We start from the raw sequence: 21,081 nt of genomic DNA, 5'->3' as shown, positions 1-21,081 counted from the left end.
AAAGATCAGAGCAGAAATAAACAATATACAGTCTAAAAAAACTGTAGAGCAGATCAACGAAACCAAGAGTTGGTTTTTTGAAAAAATAAACAAAATTGACAAACCTCTAGCCAGGCTTCTCAAAAAGAAAAGGGAGATGACCCAAATAGATAAAATCATGAATGAAAATCGAATGATTACAACCAATCCCTCAGAGATACAAACAATTATCAGGGAATACTATGAAAAATTATATGCCAACAAATTGGACAACCTGGAAGAAATGGACAAATTCCTGAACACCCACACTCTTCCAAAACTCAATCAGGAGGAAATAGAAAGCTTGAACAGACCCATAACCAGCGAAGAAATTGAATCGGTTATCAAAAATCTCCCAACAAATAAGAGTCCAGGACCAGATGGCTTCCCAGGGGAGTTCTACCAGACGTTTAAAGCAGAGATAATACCTATCCTTCTCAAGCTATTCCAAGAAATAGAAAGGGAAGGAAAACTTCCAGACTCATTCTATGAAGCCAGTATTACTTTGATTCCCAAACCAGACAGAGACCCAGTAAAAAAAGAGAACTACCGGCCAATATCCCTGATGAATATGGATGCAAAAATTCTCAATAAGATACTAGCAAATCGAATTCAACGGCATATAAAAAGAATTATTCACCATGATCAAGTGGGATTCATTCCTGGGATGCAGGGCTGGTTCAACATTCGCAAATCAATCAACGTGATACATCACATTAACAAAAAAAAAGAGAAGAACCATATGATCCTGTCAATTGATGCAGAATAGGCCTTTGACAAAATCCAGCACCCTTTCTTAATAAAAACCCTTGAGAAAGTCGGGATAGAAGGAACATACTTAAAGATCATAAAAACCATTTATGAAAAGCCCACAGCTAACATCATCCTCAACGGGGAAAAACTGAGAGCTTTTTCCCTGAGATCAGGAACACGACAGGGATGCCCACTCTCACCGCTGTTGTTTAACATAGTGCTGGAAGTTCTAGCATCAGCAATCAGACACCAAAAGGAAATCAAAGGCATCAAAATTGGCAAAGATGAAGTCAAGCTTTCGCTTTTTGCAGATGACATGATATTATACATGGAAAATCCGATAGACTCCACCAAAAGTCTGCTAGAACTGATACATGAATTCAGCAAAGTTGCAGGATACAAAATCAATGTACAGAAATCAGTTGCATTCTTATACACTAACAATGAAGCAACAGAAAGACAAATAAAGAAACTGATCCCATTCACAATTGCACCAAGAAGCATAAAATACCTAGGAATAAATCTAACCAAAGATGTAAAAGATCTGTATGCTGAAAACTATAGAAAGCTTATGAAGGTAATTGAAGAAGATATAAAGAAATGGAAAGACATTCCGTGCTCATGGATTGGAAGAATAAATATTGTCAAAATGTCAATACTACCCAAAGCTATCTACACATTCAATGTAATCCCAATCAAAATGGCACCAGCATTCTTCTCGAAACTAGAAGAAGCAATCCTAAAATTCATATGGAACCACAAAAGGCCCTGAATAGCCAAAGTAATTTTGAAGAAGAAGACCAAAGCAGGAGGCATCACAATCCCAGACTTTAGCCTCCACTACAAAGCTGTAATCATCAAGACAGCATGGTATTGGCACAAAAACAGACACATAGACCAATGGAATAGAATAGAAACCCCAGAACTAGACCCACAAACGTATGGCCAACTCATCTTTGACAAAGCAGGAAAGAACATCCAATGGAAAAAAGACAGTCTCTTTAACAAATGCTGCTGGGAGAACTGGACAGCAACATGCAGAAGGTTGAAACTAGACCACTTTCTCACACCATTCACAAAAATAAACTCAAAATGGCTAAAGGACCTGAATGTGAGACAGGAAACCATCACAACCCTAGAGGAGAAAGCAGGAGAAGACCTCTCTGACCTCAGCCATAGCAATCTCTTACTCGACACATCCCCAAAGGCAAGGGAATTAAAAGCAAAAGTGAATTACTGGGACCTTATGAAGATAAAAAGCTTCTGTACAGCAAAGGAAACAACCAACAAAACTAAAAGGCAACCAGTGGAATGGGAAAAGATATTTGCAAATGACATATCGGACAAAGGGCTAGTATCCAAAATCTATAAAGAGCTCACCAAACTCCACACCCGAAAAACAAATAACCTAGTGAAGAAATGGGCAGAAAACATGAATAGACACTTCTCTAAAGAAGACATCCGGATGGCCAACAGGCACATGAAAAGATGTTCAACGTCGCTCCTTATCAGGGAAATACAAATCAAATCCACACTCAGATATCACCTCACACCAGTCAGAGTGGCCAAAATGAACAAATCAGGAGACTATAGATGCTGGAGAGGATGTGGAGAAACGGGAACCCTCTTGCACTGTTGGTGGGAATGCAAATTGGTGCAGCCGCTCTGGAAAGCAGAGTGGAGGTTCCTCAGAAAATTAAAAATAGACCTACCCTATGACCCAACAATAGCACTGCTAGGAATTTATCGAAGGGATACAGGAGTACTGATGCATAGGGGCACTTGTACCCCAAAGTTCATAGCAGCACTCTCAACAATAGCCAAATTATGGAAAGAGCCTAAATGTCCATCAATTGATGAATGGATAAAGAAATTGTGGTTTATATACACAATGGAATACTACGTGGCAATGAGAAAAAATGAAATATGGCCTTTTGTAGCAACGTGGATGGAACTGGAGAGTGTGATGCTAAGTGAAATAAGCCATACAGAGAAAGACAGATACCATATGGTTTCACTCTTATGTGGATCCTGAGAAACTTAACAGAAACCCATGGGGGAGGGGAAGAAAAAAAAAAGGGGGTTAGAGTGGGAGAGAGCCAAAGCATAAGAGACTGTTAAAAACTGAGAACAAACTGAGGGTTGATGGGGGGTGGGAGGGAGGAGAGGGTGGGTGATGGGTATTGAGGACGGCACCTTTTGGGATGAGCACTGGGTGTTGTATGGAAACCAATTTGACAATAAATTTCATATATTAAAGGAAAAAAAAAAAAACATTACCTTCAGCTACTATTCCAGGCTTTCATCACCCTAAATACAATGTTCACAGGGTAAAATTGAGGTTATGATCTGATAACTCTTTAGTTTCCTGATTCTTGTCATTGAACCTTCCCATATAAACTTCTCAACATTAGCTTCCATCATTAACTCCTTCATTCCCATCTCAGTAGAAGAGGTATTTACCATTCTTAACAAATCCCATCCTCCCCTCCTCTTCAGCTTCCTTACAGTCCCTCTTCTTTGATTATCCCCTTTCTCCTGAATCTTTTTTTTTTAAATGTTTTTATTTATTTTTGAAGGAGAGAGAGAGACAGAGCACGAGCAGGGGAAGAGAAGACAGAGAGGGAGACACAGAATCTGAAGCAGGCTCCAGGCTCTGAGCTGTTAGCACAGAGCCCGATGTGGGGCTCGAACTCACAAACTGTGAAATCATGACCTGAGCCAAAGTGAGACGACTAACCGACTGAGCCACCCAGGTGCCCCTCCGTTCTCCTGAATCTTAAGCCTCTTCTTTTATGTTGGCTCCTTCTTATCAGCATGTAAACATAGTTAAGTATTTTGAGAGACAGAGGGAGGGAGGGAAGGAGGGTGAGGGGAGGGAGTGGGAGTGGGAAGGAAGAAGGAGGGAGAGAAAGAGAAAGGGAGAGAGAGACCTCCATCAAGCTCATTGTGACTTCAGTTATCACCATTTGTCTCTTCTTCATAGCACAGCTAGTTGGAAGAGTAATATTCATTCATTGCTTTTACTCCTTCACTTCTTTTCCACTCCTCAGCCTAATACAATTTGATTTCATTTCACTGAAATTGAAACTGTACTCAATACAATTATATATAATCTACTTGTTGCTAAACCCAGTGGGTACTTTTCAGTCTTTACCTCCTGTTCAGCATTTGACACTGGAAACTCTCTGCTCCCTTGGCTTCTGTGACATCATTATCTCTCTTTTTTCATATCTCTATAGACAATTATTTTCAGTCTTCAGGTGCTGCTCTTCTATTTAGTCCATATACATTGGTGCTTCTTAGTACTCTATCAATGGGGCTCTGATCTTCTCACTTTTTGTACTCTGTTGATTAACCTCACTGTCCCCAATTACCAACTCTCTGAAAGTAGGCCTAAATCTATTTCCAGCCCACATGTCCAACTGGTAACTGAACATCTCTGCTTGGAAATTTCAAAGATACCTCAAATTTGACAAAACTGAAGTCATAATTTTGCCTCTTTGCCTGCTCCTTCCAACCTCTGTATGCTGTGTTTCATTAAACTGCATTCTCATCCATCTACTCACTAAAGCTCCAAACCTCGGTATCTTCCTATATCCTACTATCTCCCCCATCCTCACATGTAGTCAGTAATAAAGTCCTCTCACTTCTACCCCTAAATACTTATTGAATGTGTCCCTTTTCTTCTGTATATCCACAGCTTTATTTCAGAACTTCATTTTTTTTCAAGTGTAGATTAAAGTAACAGTCTCTCCACTGGTTTTGGTTCCTTGCCCCTTTCATTAGTTTTATCTCTGAAACATAAAACTCATAACACTGATCTGCTTAAGATCCTTTGATGGCTCTCAATCCCTTCAGGATAAAGTCAAAGTCCTTATCAAAGTAATACCAAGGTTTTTATAAAGATCTGGCTCCTGCCTACCACTTCATCTTCATCTATTACTATTCCTTCACACTCACATTGAACAAGTTGCAATTCTATGGAATCTAACTTGCTTTTTGTTATCTCTAGACTTTCATAAAAGCTTTTTGCACTACCGGAAATATACCCCACCCTCCTTTATTATAAATAACTCTTATTTCTCACTTATAACTCAGCTCAGGCTGTCACCTCCTCCAAAAAACTTTACTTGATTCCTCAATTTGAGACATGTTCTTTTGGCTGCTCCTTTGGGTTTCTCTGCATAGTACTTACATTGATTTTATTTATATTATCTATCTATATACATCTATCTATCTATCATCTATCATCTATCATCTATCATCTATCATCTATCTCCTCCTCCTCTCCTCCTCTTCCTCCTCTTCCTCCTCCTTCTTCTTCTTCTTCTTCTTCTTCTTCTTCTATCTACCTGCATCATTTATCTATAGGTCTGTCTTTCCAATAATACCGATACCTTTGAGAGCAGAGATTTATCTTATTCATCTATTATCTTCTCAGAGACTGACATATCTGCTTGGCACATAGTAGGTGATGGAAAAATATTTTATGAATGAATGCTTAACTGAATGAATGTTTTTCTCCTTTCTTCAACCTAATCTCCAAACTTCTACATTATCTTCCACTTTTCATGAGCCAAACATTTTCCTTCCGTCTTTTTCTTCCTTCCTTCCTTCCTTCCTTCCTTCCTTCCTTCTTTACTTTTTCTTTCTTTTCTTTCTTTCTTTCTTTCTTTCTTTCTTTCTTTCACTCTTTCTTTCTTTCTTTCTTTCTTTTTCTTTCTCTGTCTTTTTCTTTCTTTTAGTGTTTCTTCAAGACTTCTGTTTTGAAGTCTCCCAACAGTAGGAAACTTAAAAGTATGTATGTATGTGTATACAGATAAACATATATATTTGTAGAATTTTTATGTTATTATTACTGGATTAGAATACTCATTAATTGGAGTCATATACTTTTGGAGCTTTAATTCTGAGCACAGAAGAAATATTCTGCTCTTCGTGCAAAATTGCTTCATTACTTCAAGAGTTCCCTAAAATATGTTTTTCTTTCAGTTTATTATTTTAATAATGCAAAAAGAGTAATTTACTCTTTTCCAAATAATATAATATACATATAGCATTTGATCTATCATAATTCATAATTATAGAAGGCAGGAGGAATTAAAATACTTTATTCAGGCAAAAGAATTATATAACTACTAAGTGCCTATATAAGGCAATTATATGAAATAACTTACTTCATGCCATGGTAATCATTTGGGTTGAAAAAATTCAGTAACAGTTCATATTTTTTTAAGTATGAGATTTTTTGTTATTTGCCAACAGGATATGGAGGAAATTAAAATCATTGTTCATTTTATAAATGGAGAAGATGAGGTTCAGAGAGGTTAATGCCTTCACCCAGAGCACACAGTTTACATTAGGGGCTAATCTAAATTCTAAACTAATATTTCTCCATTCTCAGATGTTATACTATGGATAATAACAAAATCTACATTTGTATACTGCATTAGAGGTTAAAAAAATACTTTCAGGGGCGCCTGGTGGCTCAGTTGGTTAAGCGTCTGACTTCAGCTGAGGTCATGATCTCACAGTCTCTGGGTTTGGGACCCACGTCAGACTCTGGGCTGACAGCTCAGAACCTGGAGTCTAAGATTCTGTGTCTCTGTCTCTCTCTGACCCTCCCATACTCTCTCTCTCTCTCAAAAAATAAACATTAAAAAAATACTTTCAGATGCATTGTCTTCTTTGATCCTCAAAATCATCTTTGAAGTAAGGCAAATAATATCCCAAATTTATAGATCAGAAAGCAGGGATGGGGTAAGGTCGGGGGTGGGGGCAGGACTCAGAGAGATATTAAACAACCTCTCAAAATTATATAATTAGTAACGACTTAGAGCTGGGACTAGGATTCAAGTCTTTTGGCTCTAAATCACACACTAAATCATACTAAACTATATAGGAATCTGAATCAGTAAGTTACTTACAAAGATTAAATTAGCTTTTTTTAAAAAAAGTTATCCTCTCCATTTTGTAAAATACTAAAGAATTTTAAAATGGCAGACTTTGGGGAAGTTGAATTGATAAATTAAAATACTCAGAGAGTCAATTTTCCAATGTTTCAAAATAACTTTGAAACTTGATTCATGAGTCATTTTAACTATGGTGAATAAGTTACCTATAATAGTATATACTGGTTTAATCAAAACATCAGGGTAAAACTTATCATTAAAGGGAGTTTATCATTGGAGTATCAGCCTGTTGAGGTTTGATTAAGTCTTGGGCCACTTATTAGGTACCTCGCCCTGTTCTAGGTGTCCTGAGAGCTACAGAACTCAGATACAATGTAGCTGCAGCTCCTTGAGAGAATTTTACACCCTGGTTAAGTAGTCTAATTAGTAAGCATAAAGCAATCACATAAAAAGCAAGTGTAAAGTATAAAGAAGTATAGTTTATAAGTGCTGAAGGAATTCACAGAAAAGATCAGTAAGGCTGGAGTAGCAGGAGAGTGTCTCACCATCATACTGAGAGTAGCAGTACAGAATAGTGGTTAAAAACATAGACTTTGGCACTAGGCTACCTAAATTTAACTCTCAGTGTACCACTTACTAAATGTGTGACCTTGGTTGGGCAAGTTACTTAACCTCTTCTGTGCCCTCAGGATCTTCACCTGTAAAATGAGGGTAACAATATTACATACATAATAGGATTATTGGGAGTATTAAGTAAATTAATATGTTCATAATGTTCAGAACAATTCCAAGTACCTAATGCTGTATGTGTGAATAAAAAAATAAAATAATGTGGGGTTCCTGGGTGCTCGGTCGGTTGAGTGTCTGACTCTTGATTTCACTGAGGTTATGATCTCATGGTTCCTGAATTCAAGCACCATGTTGAGCTCCACATAGTGCAAAGCCTGCATGGGATTTTCTCTCTCTTCTCTCTCCCCCACCCTCTCTCTCTCTCTCAAAAATAAACATTTAAAAAATAAAATTAAATTAAAAAATAAAATAAAATAATGAATAATATGGATACATGGGAAAGGGTAGACTAGAGGGGTAAAGCCTGAAGCTAGGAGACCAAATGAGAATATGCTATACTAATCCAGGCTAAAGTGATGTAGGATGGGGAGGATGTGACATAAAACAAAATTTAAAGCCATCATGGGCTTTTTTTGTGGAGGACTGAAGACAAATCCCTGCCCCTATAATTTCTCTCTTTATACGTGCTCTTCCATCAGCACTGCCTCCACTCTGTTCTTTACTTATAGCTGGTGTTTGTGGTTTTTTTTGTTTTTGTTTTTTGTCTCTTGTTTTTGTTTTTGTTTTGTTTTGTGTTGCTTTTGGACTGGTGTGTGTGTGTGTGTCCGTTTGTTTTATTTGTCTCTGTGTTTACATGTCTCTGTTTCCTATTTGTCTGTTTGTTTTCCTTTTCAGAGATACTTCAAGAAACAAATCAAAGCACACCTCATAGAGGGTCCAAAACATCACTACAAATAGAGAAATAAAATAACCAGTCACAACAACAGAGAGCAAGTAACTCTCAAAAAAACACCTCCTGAGGGCCAGGCCCTGGACAATGGGTGACCCCCCCTGCCCTTTAATACAGCAGTGCTCTCATGCGCAGAGCACATAAAAAGCTTTTAAAACTCATAAGGGATAGAAAACTAGCCAAAATGATGAAACGGAAGAATTCCTCTCAAAAGAAATTTCAGGAAAAAGTGACACCTAAAGAATTGATCAAAACAGATATAAGCAATATAACTGAACAAAAATTTAGAATAATAGTCATAAGATTAATTGCTGGGCTTGAAAAAGGCATAGAAGACAGCAGAAAGTCTATTACTGCAGAGATCAAGGAACTAAAAAATAGTCATGATGAATTAAAAAAAATGCTCTAAATGAGGTGCAAAATAAAATGGAGGCAGCCACAGCACGGATTGAAGAGACGGGGGGGGGGGGGGATAGGTGGATTAGAAGATTAAATTATGGAAAAAGAGGAACCTGAGAAAAAGATTTAAAAATCCAGGATCATGAGGGGAGAATTAGAGAACTAAGTGATGCAATCAAATGGAACAATATCCGTATCATAGGAATTCCAGAAGAAGAAGAGAGAGAAGGGGGCTGAAGATGTATTTGAAGAAATAATAGCTGAGAACTTCCCCCAATCTGAGGAAGGAAACAGACATTGAAATCCAGGAGGCACAGAGAACTCACTTCAAGACATAACTTGAATCGATCTTCTGCATGACATATCATAGTGAAACTAGCAAAAACAAAGATAAAGGGAGAATTCTGAAAGCAGCTAGGGACCAACAGGCCTTATCCTACAAGGGTAGACACATAATGGTAGTAGCAGACCTATCTATTGAAACTTGGCAGGACAGAAAGGAGTGGTAGGAAATTTTCAATATGATGAATAGGAAAAATATGCAGCCAAGAATCCTTTATCCAGCAAGCCTGTCATTCAGAAAAGAAGGAGAGATAAAGGTCTTCCCAAACAAACAAAAACTGAAGGAGTTAATCACCACTAAACCAGTCCTACAAAAGATCCTAAGGAGGACTCTGTGAGTGTTGCAAAGAACACAAAGTACCAGAGACATCACTACAAGTGTGAAACCTACAGATAACATAATGACACTACACCCATAACTTTCAATAGTAACACTGAATTTAAATGTACTAAAATATCCAATCAAAACATAGGGTATCAGAAGGGATAAAAAAAACAAGACCCATTTAATTGCTGTCTACAAGAGACCCATTTTGGATCTGAAAACACCTTCAGATTGAAAGTGAGGGGGTAGAGACCAACCTGTCATGCTACTGGAATTCAAAAGAAAGCTGGATTAGCCATACTTATATCAGACAAACTAGATTTTAAACTATAGGCTGTAAAAAGAGATGAAGAAGGGCATTATATAATAATTATGGGGTCTATCTATCAAGAAGAGCTAACAATTATAAATGTTTATGTACCAAATATGGAAGCAACCAAATATAAAAACAATTAATCACAAACATAAGCAACCTTATTGGAAAGAATGTGGTAATTGCATGGGACTTGAATACTCCAATTACAACAATGGACAGACCATCTAGGCAGAAAATCCATAAAGAAACAAGGGCCCTAAATGATACACTGGACCAGATAAGTTTGACAGATATATTTAGAACTTTTCATCCTAAAGCAGCAGAATATACATTCTGAGAATGAATGGGTCAACTAGGCAATTAAAGAAGAAATTAAAAAATATATGGAAACAAATGAAAATGAAAACACAACAATCCAAACCATTTGGGATGCAGCAAAGGCAGTCCTAAGAGGAAAATACATTGCAATCCAGGCCTATCTCAAGAAACAAGAAAAATCCCCAATATAAAGTCTGACAGCACACCTAAAGGAACTAGAAGCAGAACAGCAACAACACCCCAAACCCAGCAGAAGAAGAGAAATAATAAAAATCAGAGCAGAAATAAACAATATAGAATCCAAAAAAAACCCAGTAGAACAGATCAATGAAACCAAGAGTTGTTTTTTTTAAATAAACAAAATTGATAAAACCCTAGCCAGACTTCTCAAAAAGGAAGGAGAGAGGACCCAAGTAGATAAAATAATGAATGAAAATGGATTTATCACAACCAATCCCTCAGAAACACAAGCTATTATCAGAGAATACTATGAAAAAATATGCCAAAAAACAGGACAACCTGGAACAAATGAACAATTTCCTAGACACCCACACCTACCAAAACTCAAATGGGAAGAAATAGAAAACTTGAATAGACCCATAATGAGTGAAGAAATTGAATCAGTTACCAAAAATATACCAACAAATAAGAGTCTTTGACCAGATGGCTTCCATGGGGAATTCTACCAGACATTTAAAGCAGAGATAATACCTATCCTTCTCAAGCTGTTCCAAAAAATAGAAAGGGAAGGAAAACATCCGGACATATTCTATGAAGCCAGCATTACCTTGATTCCTAAATAAGACAGAGAACCCACAAAAAAGGAGAAAATACAGGCCAATATTCCTGATGAACATGGATGTAAAAATTCTCAACAAGATACTAGCGAATCAAATTCAACAGCATATAAAAAGTATTATTCACCACAATCAAGTGGGATTCATTCCTGCACTGAAGGGCTGTTTCAATATTCACAAACAAATCATTTTTTGTGAATTTGAGAAAATACAACATCCTTTCTTAACAAAAAACCCTGAAGAAAGTCAAGATAGAAGGAACATACCTAAACATCATGAAAGCCATATATCACCCTCAATGAGGAAAAACTGAGAGCCTTTCCCTTGAGATAAGGAACACGACAGGGATGTCCACTCTCACCACTGTTGTTTCACATAATGTTAGAAGTCCTAGCATCATTACTCAGTAAACAAAATGAAATAAAAGGCATCAAAATTGGCAAAGAAGAAGTCAAACTTTGACTTTTCACAGATAATATGATACTTACATGGAAAACTCAAAAGACTTCAACTAAAGTCTGCTAGAACTGATACATGAATTCAGCAAAGTCACAGGGTACATAATCAATGTACAGAAATCAGTTGCATTTCTATACACCAATAATGAAGCAAGAAAAATCAAGAAATTGATCCATTTACAATTGCACCAAGAGCTATAAAACACCTAGGGATAAACCTAACCAAAGATGTAAAAGATGTGTATGCTGAAAACTATAGAAAGCTTATGAGGGAAATTGAAGAAGACATAAGGAAATGGAAAAACATTCCATACTCATGGATTGGAAGAATAAATATTGTTAAAATGTCAATACTACCCAAAGCAATCTACACATTTAATCCAATCCCAATCAAAACTGCACCAGGATTCTTCTCAAAGCTACAACAAACAATCCTAAAATTTGTATGGAACCACAAAGTGCTCATGTAGCCAAAGTACTATCGAAGAAGAAAACCAAAGCGGGAGGACTCACAATCCCAGACTTTAGCCTCTACTACAAAGCTGTAATCATCAAGAGAGTATGTTACCAGAACAAAAACATACACATAGACTAACAGAATAGAATAGAGACCCCAGAACTGGACCCACAAATGTATGGCCAACTAATCTTTGACAAAGCAGGAAAGAGTATCCAATGGAAAAAAAAAAACAGTCTCTTTAATAAATGGTGCTGGAAGAACTGCACAGAAACATGTAGAAGAATGAAACTAGACCAGTTTCTTACACCATACACAAAAATAAACTCAGAATGGGTGAAAGACCTAAATGTGAGACAGAAAATCATCAAAACCCTAGAGGAGAAAGCAGGCAACAACCTCTTTGACCTCAGCCACAGCAATTTCTTGATACATCTCCAATGGCAAGGGAATTAAAAGCAAAAATGAACTATTGGGACCTCATGAAGATAAAAACCTTCTGCACTGCAAAGGAGACAGTCAACAAAACTAAAAGGCAATGGGAATGGGACAGAGTGGGAAAAGATACTTGCAAATGACATATCAGATAAAGGGCTAGTATCCAAAATCTATAAAGAACTCACCAAACTCCACACCTGAAAAACAAATAATCCAGTGAAGAAATGGGCAGAAGACATGAATAGACAGTTTTCCAAAGAATATATACAGATGGTCAGCAGACACAGTAAAAGATGCTCAGTGATACTCATCATGCCAATTATTTATTTATTTATTTATTTTGAGAGAGAGAGAACAGAGCACACAAGCAGGGGAGGGGCAGAGAGACAGAGAGGGAAATAGAGTATCCCAAGTAGGTTCTGTGCTGTCAGTGCAGAACCTGATGCAGGTCTAGATCTCACAAACTGTGGGATCAGAACCTGAATCAAAATCAAGAGTCAGACGCTTAACTGACTGAGCCACCCAGGGACCCAAAGGACTCATTTTAGACTTAAAGTCACCTGCATATTGAAAGCACGTGGATGGTGGAACATTTATCATGCAAAAGGATGTCAAAAGAAAGGTAGAGACAATAGTTATATTGGACAAACTAGACTTTAAAACAAAGACTGTAACAAGACACCAATAAGGGTACTATATAATCATAAAGGGGACAATCCAAAAAGAACACTTGAAAATATTTATGTACCCAACGTGGAAAAACCCACACACATAAAACAGTTAATAACAAACATAAAGGAACTAATCGATAATAAAACAATAATAGTAGGAGACTTTAACGCCCCACTTACATCAATGGACAGAACATCTAAACAGAAAATAAATAAGGAAATAATTACTTTGAAAGATATACTGGATCAGATGGACTTAACAGGTACATTTGAAACATTTCAACCTAAAACAACTGATTAAAAATTCTTTTCAAGTGTACATGGGACATTCTCCAGAACAGATCACATATTAGGTCACAAAACAGGCCACAACAAATACAAAAAGACTGAGGTCATACCATGCACCTTTTCTGACCAGCACTATGAAACTTGAAGTGAACCACAAGAAAATTTCTGGGAAGACAACAAATACACAGAGGTTAAAGAACATACTACTGAACAACGAATGGGTCAACCATGAAATCAAAGAAAATATAAAAATATACATGGAAACAAATGAAAATGAAAACACAATGGTTCAAAACATTTGGGATGCAGCAAAAGTGGTCCTAAGAGGGAAGTATACAGCAATACATGCCTACCTCAGAAGCAAGAAAAATCTCAAACACACAATCCAACCTTATACCTAAAGGAGCTAGAAAAAGAGCAGCAAACAAACCTCAAAGCCAGATTAAGAAAAGAAATAATAAAGATTAGTGTATAAAAAAATGATATAGAAACTATAAAAGAGAATAGGACAGATCAAAGAAATCAGGAGCTGGTTCTTTGAAAATAATTTTAAAAATGTATAAAACTCTAGCAAAACTTATTTTAAAGAAAAGGATCCAAGTAAATAAAATCACAAATGAAAGGCAAGAAATAATAACCAACACTATAGAAATACAAAAAAAAATTAAGTGAATATTATGAAAAACTTTATGCCAACAAATTGGACAACCGGGAAGAAATAAATTCCTAGAAACATAAACTAACAAAACTGAAAAAGGAAGAAGTAGAACACTTAAAATTCTTTAATGTTTATTTATTTTTGAGAGACAGAGAGAGACAGAGCATAAGTGGGGGACAGAGAGAGGGAGACACAGAATCCAAAGCAGGCTCCAGGCTCTGAGCTGTCAGCACAGAGCCTGATGCAGGGCTTGAACCCACAAATTGTGAGATCGTGACTTGCGCTGAAGTCAGATGCTCATTGGCCTGAGCCACCCAGGCACCCCAGAAATAGAAAATTTGAACAGACCAATATCCACCAAAGAAATTGAATCAGTAATCAAAAAATCTCCCAGCAAACAAAAGTCCAGGGCCAGATGGCTTCACAGGCAAATTCTACCAAACATTTAAATTTTTTTTAACGTTTATTCATTTTTGAGACAGAGAGAGACAGAGCATGAATGGGGGAAGGTCAGAGAGAGAGGGATACACAGAATCTGAAACAGGCTCCAGGCTCTGAGGTGTTCGCACAGAGCCTGATGCGGGGCTCGAACTCACGGACCGCGAGATCATGACCTGAGCTGAAGTTGGACGCCCAACCGACTGAGCCACCCAGGCGCCCCTCTACCAAACATTTAAAGAACAGTTAGTAACTATACTTCACAAACTATTCCAAAAAAATAGAAAAGGAAAGAATACTTCAAAATCCATTCTATATGGCCAGTTTACCCTGATATCAAAATTGGATAAAGGCACCATAAAAAAGAGAACTGCAGACTAATATCTCTGATGAACATATATGCAAAAATCCTCAACCAAATGCCAGCAAGTGAAATACAACAATACATTAAAAAAATTATACACCTTGATCAAGTGGGATTTATTCTCGGGATGCAATGGTGGGTCATTATTTGTAAATCAATCAATGTGATACATCACATTAATAAAAGAAATGCTAAGAACCACATGATCATTTCAATAGATGAAGAAAAAGCATTTGACAATGTACAACATTCATTCATGACAAAAACCTTCAAGAGAGTAGGTTTGGAGGGAACATAAGTCAACATAATAAAGGCCATATATGAAAAACCTATAGCTAATATTATCCTAAATTGGGGAAAAACTGGGAGCTTTTCCTTGACAGTCAAGAAGAAGACAGGAATGTCCATTCTCACCACTGTTATTTAATATAGTATCATCCACAACAATCAGACAACAAAAAGAAAAGCATCCAAATTGGCAAGAAAGAAGTAAAAATTTTATTATTTCAGATATGATACTATGTAGAAAAAGCAAAGGACTACACACACACACACACACACACACACACACACAAACTGCTAGAACTGATACAGAAAATCGGTGAAGTCACAGGATATAAAATCAACATAAAGAAATCTGTTGCATTTATATAAACCAATAATGAAGCAACACAAAGAGAAACCAAGTAATCAATCCCCTTTAAAACTGCACCAAAACCCACAATATACCTAGGAATAAACCAAATCAAAGAGGTGAAAGATCTGTATTGTGAAAACAATAGAATACTTATGAAAGAAATTGAAGATCACACATAGAAATGGAAAAAAAAAACATTTCATGCTCATGGATTGGAACACAAATATTCTTAAAATGTCTCTACTACCCAAAGCAATCTACACATTTAATGTAATCTCTATCAAAATACCACCAGCCTTTTTTCACAGAGCTAAAACAAACAATCCTAAAACTTATGGAAATGCAAAAGATCCCAAAGAGCCAAAGCAACCTTGAAAAAAAAAAAAGCAAAGCTGGAGGCATCACAATTCCAGACTTCAAATTATATTACAAAGCTGTAGGAATCAAACCAGTATGTTACTGGCACATAAATAGACACATAGATCAACAGAACAGAATAGAAAATCTAGAAATGAACTCACAACTATAAGGTCAATTAATTTTCAACAAACCAGGAAAGAATATCCAATGGGGAAAAGAATGTCTCTTCAACAAATGGTGTTGGGAACACTGGATACCAATATGCAAAAGAATGAAACCAGACCACTTTCTTACAAGAAACACAAAAATAAACTCAAATAAGTTAAACACCTAAATGTGAGACAAGAATCTATTAAGGTCTCAGAGAAGAACACAGGCAGTAACCTTTTTGACATAGGCTGTAGCAACTTATTTTTAGATATGTCTCCTGAGGTAAGGGAATCAAAAACAAAAATGATCTATTTGGATTTCATCAAAATAAAATGCTTCTGCACAGCACAGGAAACAATCACCAAAATGTAAAGGCAACCTATGGAATGGATAAAGATATTTGCAAATGACATATCTGATAAAGGGTTAGTATCCAAAATACATAAAGAACTTACAAAACTCAACACCCACAAAATGAATGATCTAATTAAAAATGGACAGAATACATGAATAGACATTTTTTCAAAGACGACATCCAGATGGTCATCAGACACATGAAAAGATGCTCAACATTACTCTCATCAGAGAAATACAAAAAACAAAAACAGAAACAGAAACAAAAAACCTACAATGAGATTTCACCTCATACCTCTCAGAATTGCTAAAATCAACAATCGAAAAACCAACAGAAGTTGGCGAAGATTTAGTGAAAGGGAAATACTCTTGCACTGATGGTAGGAATGTAAACTGGTGTAGCCACTGTGGAAAACAGTATGGAGCTCCTCAAAAAGTTCAAAATAGAACTACCCTACAATCCAGCAATTGCACTACTAGGTATTTACCCAAAGAATACAAAAATATTGATTCAAAGGGATACCTACATGCCAATGTTTAAGGCAGCCTTACATACAATAGGCAAATCCTGGAAACAGCCCAAGTTTCCACTGATAGATGAATGGATAAAGAAGATGTGGTGTATATATATAATGGAATATTAGCCATAAAAAAGAATGAAATCTTGTGGGAGATGCAGGAGAGAAGCATCAAAGGAAAAGACTTCAAAAGGGAAGGGCTGGAGGAGGTGTAAGGCCTTAGGACATGTTTCCACAGCTGAACATGGCTGTGGCTCATAAGGAATGTCTAGAGCCATTAATATTGTCCAGGACCAGATGTTCCTTCACACCTGACCCGTCCTAGTGATATAAAAACCAATTAACTCGAAATTCAACCTTGAAAAGCTAAACCATTAGATTGATTACCACACTTGCTTAGCTGATTTTATGCACGTAGTCTTTAGCAATTATCCTAATAAAAAGAAGCTTCATTCTGGAGTTGGGGCCTCATTCTGACTCGAGTAAGAAGACCTTCACTTAACTGCATTTTGTTTGCGGACTCATCTTTTGTGACTCGGGCCATACTTCCTGCAACAAAATCTTGCTGTTTGCATGGACGTGAATGGAGCTAGAGTATTATACTAAGTGAAATAAGTTGGTTAAAGAAAGACAATTACCATATGATTTCATTCATATGTGGAATTTAAGAAACAAAACAAAGGAGTAGAGAAAAAAATAGAGAGGCAAACCAAGAAACAGACTCTTAACTACCGAGAACAAACTGATAGGTACTAAACGGGAGCTGAGTGGGGAGTATGGGTGAAAGAGTTGATGGGGATGAAGGAGTCCACTTGTTGGGATGAGCACTGGGTGCTGTATGAAGTGCTAAATTACTATATTGTACATCTGAAACCAATATTACATTGTATGTTAATGAACTGGAATTCAAATAAGAACTTAAGAAAAACAAACAAAATAGCCATGTATTCCAGATCTGTATCCTCAGCTAAGCAGAGGCAGGAAAAGCAAAGTGATGATTTTCCCTTAATTGGAAATTTGCTGCTGATATTTGGAAAGAAACTTCAAATTCTTGAGTGTGCTCATTTCCAATCAGAGTAAAGTGGTGAGGTAATTTTTTTGTGTTAGATATTTTCCAAGTGTTTTACAATAAGCATGTATCTTTAATAAAATAAAATACAGCAAATATTATAAAAATATTGTCATCCTTATTGATATATGCCTTCAAAAACTTGAAGTTTTTATTTCAGAAAATACCCCATATGTTAGTTCTGTTCTAGTATTGCTCCTGCCTTAAGCTCCAACCCTCCCACCTACCCCAACCCCCCAATCTACCCAATCTTTTGCCTTTTCTTTTTATTTCTTTTTGTTTGCATTCTACCAGAGTAGAAACAAAAGGCCTGTGAAATCAAAAGAAACAGGAAAAAATGTTAGCTCTGAAATATATGGAGATTCCAACAAATTTAAATTCCATTTGTTATAGATTAAAGTCATACAAATACCTTTCTCAATTATGAGTATTCATTCAGATGAAACAATGCTGGGATCAGAATTTAGAATACAGGATTTTACTTAGCATCTTCAGAAAAGGAGATTTTATGAGTTCGGAGTCATTTTAATGCATAAACATATCCATATTTTTAGATCTATTTGTCATGGGTTTATACATTATATTAAATTAAAAACATTTTGGTAGAGCAGATAATGCATGCACAGTTTGAACTCTTAGAATTTGGCAGGTCTTGGCTTATACAATTCACTACCTAGACCAGGTTTGTAATAAAATAGTATGTTAAGACTAATAATAACATTTTTAGAAATTTTCTTATAATATCTGGAAATGGAAAAAACCCTCAAATTCAAAGAATATGTATACTTTTATTAAATATAAACAAACACAATATTTACCAGATTTTGGGTTCCTAAACTGAACAACACTGCCACCTTCTGGCAAGAACTGATTACTGAAGGTTTTGAAATATTGTTGAAATATTAAACAAACAAACAAACAAACAAAACTATTTTTTCCCTGATGGTATTACAGCTACAGTGTGAAGATGTTTGCATGGCTGATGGAAGCAGTCTCATTCTATATTTCTAAGATTGGACAATTTGTGTTAATAAGTAACTGAGCAAAGATATGTATTTTTGGTATGTTTTTTTAAAATCAAAATTGCATACTATTCTTTTTTTTAAGTTTACTTATTTTGAGAGAGAGAGAGAGCGCAAGCAGGGGAGGGACAGAGAGAGAGGGAGAGAGAGAGAATCCCAAACAGGCTCCAATGTGTCAGCATGAGCCAGATGCAGGGCTCAAACTCACAAATCATAAGGTCATGACCTGAGCCAAAACCAGGAGTCGAATGTTTGAGTCACCCAGGCGCCCCCAAATTGCATAATATTCAAACCCAACATTCTTTAAAAAAAACCTAAATGACTTTCAAGTGATGTAAAGTTTTATAAGTCAAAATACAAAAGAAACTTAATTTTAGATCTAGGTCACTAAAATATAATTTCTAATTTTACTGCTTTAAGGCATCAACCAGAAACCTAACATATGCCTCCTCTAAAAAAGCAAAAACAAATGTCACCCATCCCCATAATAAATCATAGAAATGGTTCGAGTTTGTAAAGCAAACAGCAAAATTCCTTCACCACTTTCATGGCATTTCAGAAAAAAACAAAATGGTACCTAGGTTTTCCTAATTTTGTCTGAACTTTTTATTGTGTGACTTAAGTCAGGTTACCTAACTTCTCTGAATCTCAGTTTTTCTTCCTGAAAAATGGTCATAATAATATCATCTACCTCACTGGATTGTTGTGAGGATTAAATGAATTAATACAAGTAAATTATTCCTTAAAACGATGCCTGACACCACAGGAAGCATTCGTAAAATTTTAGCCCTCATTATTATTACAAATGGGTTTAGATCAAATGTACCTACATCTAATGTGTGTTAGGTTTAGCATAATTCTGTGATGTGACTTGATTTGCCTGCCATAATATGAAAATGGGCTCTCTAGGTTACATTTATAGCCAGTTTAGGCCAAACGGTGATTGTGCCCCATAGTTCTATTTGAATTGTTCTGTCAATGGGATGGCCTTTGGCCTCTGTCTTCATTCTCTCATTTACTAGACTTGGTAAAACTAGTTAACTTAAATTCCACTTTCTTATTAATAAAGTGGGGAACAATAGTATATATCTCACAAACTTGCTTTGATGATGAAATGAAGTAATGCATATAAGGCCCTTAACATAGTGTGAGACTTAGAATAGCCTCAACCAAGATTCTCTGGTATATTTAAAAAATAAAAGCCACTCCATCTATAACAATTTTAGTATCACTTACATAATATACATTGTTGTGGAAGTGAGCTAACAAATAAAATGATGGGAGAGCGTTTCTGTGAGGGAGGATGGGGTTAAAGGAAAATATACCTCATTTAACAGATATGTGAAAGTGTGTGGTAAGAGACAGGATAGTGTGATGGTAAAATGTCTGAAAATAGAGTTGGATAGACCTGTGCCTGAATTCAGGCTCTTCTCCAACTGTTGAGACCTTGGTTAGTTTACTAAATCTTTTTAACTATTTTCCTCAGAACTGGGGATAAGATTGCTATGGGATTCAATGAGAAAATGTAAAGTGCTTCCCACTGAGCCTAGGTCATAAAAGAAGTCAATAAATAGTAACCACAGTCGTTTTAATTATTTAAAAAAATTTTTAATGTTTATTCATTTTTGAGAGAGAGAGGGAGAGAGAGACAGAGCGTGAACAGGAGAGGGGCAGAAAGAGAGAGAGGGAGACACAGAATCTGAAGCAGGCTCCAGGCTCTGAGGTGTCAGCACAGAGCCTGATGTGGGGCTCAAACCCATGAGCTGTGAGATCATGACCTGAGCCAAAGTTGGACACTTACGCGACTGAGCCACCCAGGTGCCCCTAATGACAGTCATTTTTAATTATTTGTAAAGAAATATTTTCTGCATTAGAGACTTCAGCACCCCATTAGGACAACTTTTTTTAACCATTCTAGTTTCTATGCCTATGGGAGAGAGGTGGTAAGTGGAAGCCAGGACAGAAATAGGAAGTGAATTATTTCATGGCTCCGACATGGAGAAAACAGAAAGAATTAAAGGAACTATCTTTGAATTGAGTTGTTAAAATAGCAGGCACTTTTAGAGAGAATGCCAAGCATAAGCTCTCAGATTCCTTCCTAGTTCTTGCTCATCCACCCTCTTAAGCTCCTCGAAAGGGGGAAATAAAATGGTTGTCAAGCAGGCCTTGTCTCACCACTCCCTCACCACACGGGGGAGCACTTAAGCTCATAAATATGAGCATTGTGACTTCATTACTATGAGGCAGTGACTGTGCAAGGGGGTAAAGCAGAAATACTCCCTGAGGGTCATTTTCTTCTTCCCCTCACTTAGGGCCTGTTGGCAGAGAAGGGCCAGATGACAACCTGAAACCCAGCCAAGCCTACAGCTGTGGTCGCTGGTGAGGTCAACTCCAGCAAATCGGAGGCATCAATAATCTTTTTTGGGTAGTCCTCCGTTATTTTTCCCATTCTCATCTTGATAGAGGGGTATATAAAAGTACCAATCAAATTAAGAAA

Source organism: Leopardus geoffroyi, chromosome X (genome assembly GCF_018350155.1).
Source record: "Leopardus geoffroyi isolate Oge1 chromosome X, O.geoffroyi_Oge1_pat1.0, whole genome shotgun sequence".
Classification (NCBI taxonomy): domain Eukaryota; kingdom Metazoa; phylum Chordata; class Mammalia; order Carnivora; family Felidae; genus Leopardus; species Leopardus geoffroyi.
The sequence above is the reverse complement of the archived record's forward strand: the minus strand, read 5'-3'. Positions refer to the sequence as shown.